The sequence below is a fragment of the Mus caroli genome, chromosome 6, assembly GCF_900094665.2.
Source record: "Mus caroli chromosome 6, CAROLI_EIJ_v1.1, whole genome shotgun sequence".
Classification (NCBI taxonomy): Eukaryota; Metazoa; Chordata; class Mammalia; order Rodentia; family Muridae; genus Mus; species Mus caroli.
In genome coordinates this window covers 74,970,376-74,983,074 of record NC_034575.1, presented here as the reverse complement: position 1 = coordinate 74,983,074, position 12,699 = coordinate 74,970,376, and positions in this window count along the sequence as shown.

Genomic DNA, 12,699 nt, shown 5'->3' with positions numbered 1-12,699 from the left:
CCTAAAAGTAAAGACAGGAGATTACATCCCCGCCCCATTTCTGGGTCCTTGTGCAATGGCTATGACTGTAGTAGGCTGATGGAATGTTGAATGCAGGGGGACACAATGATTCTCAGTGATACTTGGGGAGAGTCCCCTCAGTGGAAACAGTCACATTTCAGTGATTGTTGCTCATATGTAACTTAATAATGAAAGTGCTCAAAGTATGAAAGCTTACTTAAAATTTTAAGCTGCCGAATATTTCTTAGTTTTTTGCTTTCTACTATTTGACTAGAGGCTTCAAGAAATCTTTGAAACATTATAAAGAGCCTCCAGATTTTTCTTGTTTTGGTTTTAAAACTGTTTCAAGGTCAGCCTTGGTTGATTTGTTCTAACCAAGAGAACAGGAAAAAAAATATTTCCATGTTTATGACGAGGTCACAAGTATATATTCTGCTCACTATCTTCTCTTGCAAAAGATGGTATGCATCTATCAATCAGTAACTGAAGTTGTCTTCTGACCTCCACATGCATATGATATATGTGCTTGTACACACACACACACACACACACACACACACACACACACACCCAGAGAGAGAGAGAGAGAGAGAGAGAGAGAGAGAGAGAGAGAGAGAGAGAGAGAGAGAGTTTCAGTGCCTTTGAGATTGGCTATACCCTATTCAACCTTCAAATAAGACTGAATCCCATAACAACACCTTGAGAACAAGATAAAATTATCTTGCCATAGATAATCCTGGCATTGTAATTCAGCAGAATTATGCCTGTCGTGAGAATGTTTGCCCCTACAAAGAAAAAAATGTACTAGAATTTCTTAATATGATATAGGAGAATAATTATTCAGAAAAATGGTTAATATTTGGATAGGATGAACCTAATTGGTGTATTAGCTAGCCATGTCAGTGCAGGCATTTTTAACCTTGAGTTAAACAGGGTTGGATTGAAATCTACTTGGATTGTAAGCTGATCACATGTTGTAGTAAAAAAATAGATTCTGGGCTTTGTTTTAGGTTTTTGATGCAGAGGTGTATCTGTCTACAAATGGTTCCTTTGCCTATGGCATGTCTATTCATTTGTTCTTGTTTTTCCATAAGGTATCCTAATTTGTTGGGTGGTAGTGGTGATGGTGGTGGTAGTGGTGATGTTCTCTCTGTGTTTGTGTGTGTGTGTGTGTGTTGTTGTTGTTGTTGTTGTTGTAAGAGATAAGAGCACTTATTTAAGATGTTTTCTCAAGAATAAAATAAAAAAGGATTTGTTCTAAAGTGTTAAAAGCTGTTCTTCACTTTAACCTAGATGTGAACAGAGACTGTCCCAGAACCAGATAATTACAGTTCACGTCAGGAAATTGGTATCACTGCATTGGGCTATTTAAAAACAGACAAGGGCCTAGAGAAGTGGCTGAATGGTTAAGAGCATTTGCTGCTCAGGAAGAGGACCTGGCTTAGGTTTTTAGCACCCACATCAAGTGGCTCACAACTTCCTATGAGTTAATTTCTAGAGACCTGATGCCTCCTTCTAGCCCCTGAAGGCACTGGAACAGAAATTCAGGACACTTATATATCCATAAACTAAAAGAAAACTGAAGGAAATAAGAAAAGAAGGGAAGAGGGGAGAGAGGGAGGAAGTATAATAGATTCTGAGATGTGTCATGGATTTATAAATTGCTATTCAGTGAGTCTCCTTTAAAGTGTGGATAAAGCAAGCATCTTTAAAAATTCTAACAGCCAGAAATATGTCAGAATAAACCTGAACATTAAAATTCAAGAACTTTGTTCCTTTTGAATATGACGTGGTGTTTCATGCTTATAATTTCAGCATCTGGGTGCTCAAGCTGGAGGTTGTTTGTTAAGTGTGAGGCCAACCTGATGGATGTAATGAGTTCATGTCTAATCTGGGCCACACAACAAGATTTGATCCCAAAACACAAAACAAAATAGAATTTTCACATTGGTCAATTCTGACCATCAAGAAGCAAAGAAACTGCTCTTCTTCAGCAACTCCTCAACTTGCTTCATTCATGCTGGAGACACCCTTGGACTATGCTCTATTGCTTTGGGTTCAGTCCCCAAGTTTCTCTGTCTTTGCTGCCCATTTCATTGTGGGCTCTTGGCTTCCACAGCATGTCTTTATGAGAATTTACCTTCCCTCTACACTGATTCTGCCTGTGTTTGATTCCTTTGCTTGTTAATCCTTTCTCTGACCCATCTCCTTACTGAATTCCCACTAAGAGGCTCAGGACAGAATCAGATTTCCTTTGTGTCTCTATAACTCCTCTTTGTAGGGAGTTAGAGGATGATGGGCATGAACAAAGGGGGTAGGACTTTGGAGCTCTGTTGTTACGCTGCTGATTATAAACAGGACTCACTAGAGAAAACCTAAGATTTCATTAAAGCACATAATAGCATACCATGAAAACAATGAAAAATGACAGAGCATATGCTTGTGACTTGCAAAACTGCTAATTAAACACAATGTGTGCATGCTAGCAGCCTACTAAATGTCAACACTTAGATTCCTGGCATCTTTTATACACTTCCACCCCCATCAGCTGGGATCTGCAGACCATGTCCCATCTGCCTTTCCACCCAACAGTGCCAGACCATCCTTAAGTGAAATTCAGGAAGGCTCACCAACACAAAGGAGCCAGAGATATTTTACCCCAGGGAATCTCAGCCACTCTCTATGTCTCAGTTTGAAGTGTGAACAGCTGGCACAATACTTGTGCCAGCCCCAAGCTCACATCTCCCACAACAACAGAGCTCCAAATGAACTGTCCTCTGGTGGGGAAGCAGCAGTAGTGGAAAGTGTTTCAAAGTCCACACAAGCTGTTTATTGTTCCTTAGATCTGAAAGCATCCATGTCCCACCACCAAGTTTCTATGATATTTGGAAACCACTCAGGTAGAAAACTGGTTGGTGTTTTAGAACAAAAGCCACTGGCACTTTGGTCTCTGGAGATTTTGCTACCGTTTCATTAACATTCTTCTCATTCCATTGTTCTCCCACTACAAATACCTACCCTTAGATTTTCCCCGGATTAAAACCAAAGCCATCTTGTATCTGAAATGCTGAGTTGAGTTTTGAAAGGAATTAGGGGAACAGAGTAGAATGGGTGAAATCATAAGTCTAAAAACAGTTCTAGGAATTCCAAAGAATCCAGAACTCTGGGGTATAGAGGCAGCATGGGAACAGACTTTATAGGAAATAGCAGTTATCAAAGATAACTGCTCATAGACTGAGCTACGAATAGATGCCTTCTGAGAAACCAGTTTCTAGTAACCATCATGTGAGAAGCATTTATGGTTTACAAACCTATGGTTCTATAATTCTACCTAAACATTTCCTTACCCTCAGAATGTGCCTTAAGGCCCAAACTGTGTTCAATCACAGAAAACTCTTTTAACATTTAGTTTGTTCCTGGAGGAGTGGGCACAATATATATTTTTCCAATTAATATTCCTAAAGCAAATCAGTTCATTAGTAAAACCTTCACCTGGGCAGAGAGCAGTTACCATCGAGTTCTGCTTCTCCAGGTACCTTGTTTGAAGTGTGCTTTTCACTTTGGAATGCATCTCCTCCCATCATAATGCTGCAAGCGTTGGAACCATCAGTCCCCAGCTAGTGTTCCTGCTTCAGAAACGTGTGCCAAAGTTCGGAGATGGATGAAAGTGTACAGATCTTGGGGTTTTAGAGCCTGGTTCCAATTCCTGGTCGCTTGCACTGTGACACCTGCTGCTGTTTTCACCATACCTGCCCTAGCTATGGCTCTGCCTACCCCACAATGATGGACTGACCCGCTACCTATCAGATTGAAGGACTCCTTTCTCAATAAAGCTGTTTCTCATTAGTTATTTTCTCATATAAACAAGTTAAGGTCCCATAATTAAAAAAGACAGGTTTCCCTGTTACTTCAGAATATCATTGCTCTTAAAATGTAATAATGATCAAATTTATTGAAACTTGACCAGTTGCCTGCCATTTTATACATCCCTACAATGCATCAATGTATATAATCATCAAATAAAATTTACAAATATTGCCACTGCCTGGTGATATGCATGATGGGACACAAGGCACAGAAGAATTATATGGTTTAGCCAAGGTTGTCAATACCATAGTCTCCAGTCTGACTCCAGATTATAAATGACAAATGAAAAAGACGAAGTATCACCTTTATACTTCCGTCTATATTTAATAGTGCTAGCAAGTAAACTGCATAAGAAAGAGAATCCAGGAACATCAACTTCTCATGTTTTCTTTTCTTTTTGTTTTATGAAAATGCAGATTTTAAATTCCAATGACAAATGTTAGCATTGCTTGTTATGGCTGGAAGGAGGCCTCACAGGCATTCTTAAAATCAGTTCAATTTATTTCTTCATCTACTGAAAATCTATGCTGCCTTAAAAGTTTATAAGGGAGATATATCTTTTTTCTATAAACAGTGAATGCAATCATATTCTTTAGTTGCCAAAGGATACTGAATGCACGCATCCAGTCTGTTTGTAACAACGACAGGTTTATCTCACTGAAGTCAAGAAGTAATTATATTTCCTTAATAAAAAAGTTATCCTTTGACTTACATGCAGAGACAAATCATAGCATGATGCACACACGATCTCATACACAATTAAAATCAATTTATAAATGTTTAAATTATTACCAAAACTATGTTGCAATATCCTTTAAGAATATGTTTTACTTTGAGCTTTCAAATGACTTTTCAAGTATAAAACATCTACCATTTCAAAATATATAATAAAATGCTTTTGTGGGGAATTATTTTTTTAACTTTACAGATCTTTCACCTATATATTATGCCTTCTGATTTTTTTTTCATGGTTTTCTGTGTTCTTGTGTGTGTGTGTGTGTGTTCCTGTGTGTGTGTTCCTGTGTGTGTGTGTATGTGTATGTGTGTGCTGTGTGTGTTTGTGTGTGTGTGTATTTGTGTGTGGTGTGTGTGTGTGTGTGTGTGTGTGTGTGTGTGTGTGTGTGTGCATTTCTATGTGTTATTTGTGCTGCTTATTTGGCTGTTCATTTTTTATGCTATTTTTTTCTTTTGTTGAGTTTGCTTTTTCCGGTTTGTTTGTTTGTTTAACTTATCTCAGTTTATCTCATTTCATTTCATTTTTCACTTTATTTTCTTAATTCATTTTACATCTCAATCATTGTTTTCCCCTTTCTTGTCCCCCCTTTCACAGTACCTTCCCTTCTCCCCTTCTGTTCTGAGTGCACGGGTATCCCCCTACCCTGACTCATCAAGTCTATGCAAGGCTAGGTACTTCTCCCACTGCGGCCAGACAAGATAGATGAGAAAGGGGAACCTATTTCACAGACAAGCAACTGCTTTAGGGATAGCTCTTGCTCCTGGAATATTTCTACTTTAAGACTCAGCTATACCACTTCTAGGCATATAGCCAAAAGATACCCCACCATACCACAGGGATATTTCCTCAACTATGTTCATAGCAGCTTTGTTCATAATAGCCAGAAACTGGAAACAACCCAACGTTCCTCAACTGAATAATGGATACAGAAAATGTAATACAACTACACAATGTAATTATTCAGCTATTAACAACAAAGACATCATGAATTTTGCAGGTAAATTGATGGGACTTGAGAATATCATTCTGAGTGAGGTAACCCAGACACAAAATTACATGCATGGTACATACTCACTTATAACTATATATTATTCATAAAATAAAATAAATCCACGTTTCACTCTATAGACTCAAAGAAGCTAAACAAGAAGGAACAAGCAAGACTGCTTGAGTTCCACTTAGAAAGGGAGAAAACAGACATAGAGTGTAGATAGAGGGTGTGAAATGAGTAGGAGAGAGGAAGGGAAGAGGAATGGGAGATGTTCAGCATCAGATATGGAGAGAGACATGGAAGATGGCCAGATGGCCATGAGAATGAATGGCAATCTGCTGCTGATGGGGATTGGGGGTGAGGAGTATCTCAAGGACATGTCAGAGACCTAGGATATGGGAGAATCTCAAGAATCAACGGGAGTGACTGCAGCTGAGAATGACTTCAGTGGGTACTGGGAACCAAAAAAGGCTACATCCTGTAGCCAAGCAGGACCACCAGTGGAACAATAGAGACACCGACCCACCCACAAAACTTTCAGCCCCAAATGTATCTTGCCTACAAGAATGCAGGGATGGGGAATGGAACAGGGGCTGAGGGAATGGCTAAGCAATAACCAGCCCAACTGGAGACCCATTCCATAGGCGATCACCAGTCCATGACACTATTAATGAGACTCGGTTATGCTTGTAGACAAGAGCCTAGCATGGCTTTCCTCTGAGAGGTTCCATCTAGCACCTGAGTCAGGTGCAGAAACCCACAGCTAAACATTGGCTCAGGGTCACTTATTTCATCATTTTCTTTCTAGATGCTTGTTTGTTTTCTAAGGAGAGAAAGAAAAGGTGTTGATTTGGTGGGTATGGAAATGGGGGAGGATCTTAAAGGATTTGGGGAAAGGGGCACCATGATCAGAATATATTGTATGAAAAAAACTATTTGCAATTAAAAAGATGTTGGTATCTAGCACTCTTTGAAAGATTTAAATGAGATAGATTTAAAATGAAAAACACATGGCATATTTCTCATATAAATACTTTATAGACTCGATAATTATATGTCCATTAAGATGGCTGCGATTTCTGCTTATTCATTCATCCAACTAAATTCTATGTACAAGATAAGGCGTATGAGGATTTTTCTGATGTTGTAGTTCATAGCCCTTTATGATTAATCTCATTATACACAGAATATAAAAGGTGTCTTCTCAATTCATTCAACAAGGGTCTCAATTTATTTCAGGTCACTTCCCTCAAATTCTCTCTATAAAACTTTGAGATATGCTGACCTCTATCTTGAATATTCTTTGTTACTTTTTCCAAAATGAGTCAATTTCTTGATAAATCACCAATACAGATGAGGGTATTTCAATAACTGCAACTAATGTTGAACAATGTTGGGCCTCTGCCAATCTCAAGTTCTTGATTTCTTCCTTTGCCATTGAGATTCAGAAATTAGGCTTATTTCCATTTTATATGGATTACTGTCAGGGATGTGAATAATACTCTGTTTGAGAAGGATGGACTAGAGTAAAAAGGAGAAGAAAAACTGCTAGAAGACCAAAGAGATTCTTATATGCTCTCTCCAGGTATCCTGGAACATGCTTCTAACTTGGTCTTTTTTGCTTCAAAGACAAGTTCTAGCATACTGAGCATACACCTTTATTACAGTCTGTCTGTAATATTCTAAGCACTATTACAAGTTAGTTTTCTTTTTTTATATTTTTATTACATAATTTTCCTCAATTACCTTTCCAATAAGCACCTTATAAAAGCATCCTATACCACCCTCTTCAAAGCCAGATGAAAGATGTGCTGGTAGGAATGTGTTTGCTAGATGAAATGGTGGTCAGGGAAGTTTCATTTCTATTGGGCTGATGTTAATGTATAGAATTTTGGGGTGATATTCTCAGCTACTTTGTAGCTGACACTTTTAGGCACAACCACACTGCTTTGCAATTCAGGTGCACTGATATTCTATTCACCACCAGCCATGTGAAAAGATTCCAGTTGCTCCAAATTCTGCCAGAGTCTATTATGTTATTATCTATTTTCTGACTACAGGCATAGTAATATGTATATAATATAATATCACATATGCTTTCCAATGACCGACATATCACACATCTTCTATTCACAGTATACAGGCTGTCTCTGTACCTACTTAAGAAAAACAAAAAATTAGTAATATTAAATTTTATAATCAAATGTTGAGTAAGATATATAGTGGTTATAGATCTACATACCAGACAGATGACACATATTTAAGTATAAACCTTTTATATAAATTCCTTATCAGAATTTAAAATGCTTTCTTCTTTGTTGAGTCAGCTTTTTACTTTACTAATTCATCTAAGGTACCAAATTTTTAGATGTTGATAGAGTCTTGGATATCTAGATATACACACATATCTGGTCTTACTGTGTTATCCATAGTATTACAAAGCACAACTGTCCCATCCCAGGTCATAGAGAGTTAGTCATTTACTTTAACAAATCATTTCTATTTATGTGGATGTTTGTGCCCGTATTTAAGTATGTGCACAAGAATTCAGGTGTCCATAAAAGCTTGAGGTATCAGATCTGTTAGAACCAGAATTAGAGGAGATTGTGAGCTGCCCAACAAGGCTGCTGGAACTGAACTGTCCTCTGGAAGAGCAGCAAATGCTGTTAACTTGAGCCATTTCTCTCTCTCTCTCTCTNCTCTCTCTCTCTCTCTCTCTCTCTCTCTCTCTCTCTCTCTCTCTCTCTCTCTCTCTCTCTCTCTCTCTCTCGGTTATTTTATTTATTTACATTTAAAGTGTTATCCCTTTCTCAGTTTCCCAGTTCCCTCTGCAAATTCCCTATCCTATCCCCTCCCTCCTGCTTCTATGAGGGTGCTCCCTCACCCACCCATCTACTCCCACCTCACCACTCTTTTTTCTAAGAAGTCAATCCTTTTAGCTTTCAGTCTAAGTCTATGAAAACTGTTAGCTAATTCCAATGTGCAAACTAAGAATCAAGACTAAATTCATTATTTCTTACATGAGCCGCTGAATTGTTTCCAGACAATTTGCTGATGCTGATGGATAGTCTTCCTCACTGCTTTCCTACAGAATGCTGGTAAAAGACAAAGCATAAATGACCAATTATTTCACAACCCTGGTTTCATGACTGTTTTTTTGTGGAGACTTATCACTGGTTTTCACATCTTTAATTGCAGTAACTTTGTAGGAAATATGGAAATGTAGATTGGAAAGTCCTCCAACAAAATTACTCACTATCAGCATTGGTCTGGCTATTCTAGATCAATATTGCCATAGCAACTTTGATTCTCATTAGTGAGTTTATGATCCAACTGTCAATTTCTGTAAAAGGAATAAGATTATAGAACTCTTGGTATATCAGCTGGGGAATTTACAGAGTCCACTCTTTGCCTGCCCTTCTGGTCTATATACAGACATCTCACTATATTTTTTATCTCTAGAACTTTTGTGGCTTTTGTTTTATGTGATTTCTGCTTAATTTTCAACTTGAAATTTTTAGGATTGTGTTTACATTTCCTCCTTTCCTCCTTTTTCTCCAATTCTGTCCATGTTCCTCCATACCTTTTCAAATTCATCATTCCTTCAATTATTAATGTTACAAAAACACACATGTGTATAATTGTGTGTGTGTGTATACACAATCTGCTGAGTTCATTTAGTGTTCATTGTATATGTATTTATAAGAGATGACCACTTAGACCTGGATAATCTATAGGGAATATCGTGTTCTTCAGGGAGAGGCTACTGATTTATGCTTCTTTTGAAACTCACTCCTAAATATTTTATCATCTAAATGTATTAATAAATGGCATTCCTTAACAGTTTCAGTTCAGTTGGGGTGGGGTCAGAAAGTGAACCCCAAAGAACATGAAGAGCCCTACTCTCACTGGCATAGTTACTGTTACACCCCATGAGGAACCTCAGGCCTGGGCATTGTTCCCATCACCACCACAACCATGAGCAGTGAGGCTGAGATCCAGCAGCCACCCACTGCCCCCACCCCAAACCTCACCCTTACAGCTGAAAGACTCCGAAAGGAGCCCCTCGCTCAGGCCTCAGGACAATAGCGGACACCCAAGAACTCAGACAGACCGAGCTTGTTGCAAACCACATGAGGCTTTATTTGGAGATAGCCAGAGCTCTGGGGACGACTCATATCCCACGCAGGGGTAGAGGAGTCGACCTCGAGGGGAAAGAGGTCCCACTTTTTATAGGCCCTCAGGAGGGGAAGGAGAAGGGGGAGAGTAGGGGATTTCCAGATCTAAACAATGTCTATTCTCAAGAAATGGGTATGGGAGGGGTACAAGGAAAGAGTCTAATGAAGGTGCAGCAATGGGCACACACCTGGTCAGAACATTGGCAGACATACAGGTTCAAGGAGTGGCCAGAGCATTGTGCACCTCTATTTTTCTAAATCAGTGAAGCTAGTTCTGCTAACACCGACGTCTATCTTGCCAATTTCAGGGCTTCTGTGTCCTTTTACATTCTGCCAGGATCTTTCATTGGGCCTCCATTCTGCCAGGATCTTTCACAGCCACCAACACAATGCCAGGCTCCAGAGGTCCCAACTCAAGTAAGGTGTCTCTGGCACCTTCACATTGGAGGTGTTCACTGTCAGATATATAAAGGCCATCACAAGGTAGGTTTTGGGAACAGAAATGGTTCAATGTAAGGAATGGATATGGTATCACTAAGAGGAATGATTCCATGGAAGACAGTTTTATACCAGACTGCCACAAAGAAGAATAACCCAGCAAGTATCTTTCCAGTGTATGAAGTAGAGAAACTATTGAATTTGAGGTTGTTGAAGGAGGAAAGAGTGCAGAGGCAGCAACCTTTAGAGGCTTTGGTAGAATTCCAGTTCAAAGCAGTAAATATTCACCAGACCTTAACCATTACAAACCATCCTTGTCTTAGGAGTCTTTCATGAAATTACCAATAAAACTACCAGAATGGTGAGAGTTGGGAAAAGAACAAGGGATTAGAAAGTGCTACCGAAGGCCAGGCCCCACAGCAGGTGAAAGATCTTACTACATGGGCATTGACCACAATACTGGGACCCTCAACTGCAATGAGAAATAATGAAGGTGCTGCCAACCAGGATGCAGGAGAGGAAGGTAGACAAGTAAGTCAGAATATGTGTCAGAGGTACAGACCATGAATCTGCTTCTTCCAGGCCAAAGACAGCCTTGAAGGGACAGCAATGAAAAGGACAGGACACCAAGGAGTGGAGACCCAAGATCAGCAGCCCACACAATGTCTATATCACTACAGCATTAATTACTACACAAATGCCCAGAGAACCCTAATCAAAGAGACAAAAATATCCTATGTTTCTGCTGAAAATGTATTATTTCCAGAGGCTGTACAGGGCAGCTTGACTTGCTTGTCATCTCTACCGTCATCTTGTTTGCTCATTCAACTTGAAGAAATGAATCCAAATTTCCAGCAACAAAAATTAAACAAATTGTGGAGCTGAAAACATCACGTGCTTGCTTTGTGCTGTCAATCAGATACACTAAAGCATCTGTAATATCTATTCAGCATTGGGGTTTACTATGTTTATCTAAAGATGTTTCTTTTTGTTAATGACAAGCATGAGAATTTGTTAGTTGGATTGTTTTCTAAATAGCCTAGTTTTTTCGCGATATACCTTTAATGGTTTTTGCTCAGGGGCAGCCCAGGCAGGGTCATCATTCTTCTTGGTTCTCCTTGAGGCAGCAGAGGGGGAAGAGCACCAGCAGAGGTTAAGACTTTTGTCTTACAAGATATTTAGGGTTGCTGTATAAAAATTAAATTTTTACTTTTTTCCATTTTTATTAGGTATTTTCTTCATTTACATTTCAAATGCTATCTTGAATGTCCCCCATGCCCTCCCCCCACACAATCCCCCGCTCCCCTACCCACCCACTCCCACTTCTTGGCCCTGGTGTTCCCCTGTACTAGGACATATAAAGTTTGCAAGACCAAGGGGCCTCTCTGCCCAATGATGGCCGACTAGGCCATCTTCTGATACATAAGCAGTTAGAGACAGGAGCTCTGGGGATACTGGTTAGTTCATATTGTTCCACCTATAGGGTTGCAGACCTCTTTAGCTCCTTGGTTACTTTCTCTAATTCCTCCATTGGGGGCCCTATGTTCCATCTAATAACTGACTGTGAGCATCCACTTCTGTGTTTGCCAGACACTGGCATAGACTCACAAGAGACAGCTATATCAGGGTCCTTTCAGCAAAATCTTGCTGGCATATGCAATGGTGTCTGCTTTTGGTGGCTGATTATGGGATGGATCCCCGGGTGCGGCAGTCTCTGGATGGTCCATCCTTTCGTCTCAGCTCCAAACTTTGTCTCTGTAACTCCTTCCATGGGTATTTTGTTCCTAATTCTAAGAACGGGTGAAGTGTCCACACTTTGGTCTTCATTCTTCTTTCGTGTGTTTTGCAAATTGTATCATGGGTATTCTAAGTTTCTGGGCTAATATCCACTTATCAGTGAGTACATATCATGTGAGTTCTTTTGGGACTGGGTTACCTCACTCAGGATGATACCCTCCAGGTCCAACCATTTGCCTATTAATTCCATAAATTCACTGTTTTTAATAGCTGAGTAGTACTCCATTGTGTAAATGTACACCATTTTCTGTATCCATTCCTCGGTTGAGGGGCATCTGGGTTCTTTCCAGCTTCTGACTATTATAAATAAGGCTGCTATGAACATAGTGGAGCCTGTGTCCTTATTACCAGTTGGAACATCTTCTGAATATATGCCCACGAGAGGTATTGTGGGATCCTCCAATTTTCTGAGGAATCACCAGACTGATTTTCAGAGTGGTTGCACAAGCTTGCAATCCTACCAACAATGGAGGAGTGTTCCTCTTTCTCCACATCCTCGCCAGCATCTGCTGTCACCTGAATTTTTGATCTTAGCCATTCTGACTGATGTGAGGTGGAATCTCAGATTTGTTTTGATTTGCATTTCCCTGATGATTAAGGATGTTGAACATTTTTTTCAGATGCTTCTCAGCCATTCGGTATTCCTCAGGTGAGAATTCTTTGTTTAGCTCTGTGTCTCATTTTTTAATGGA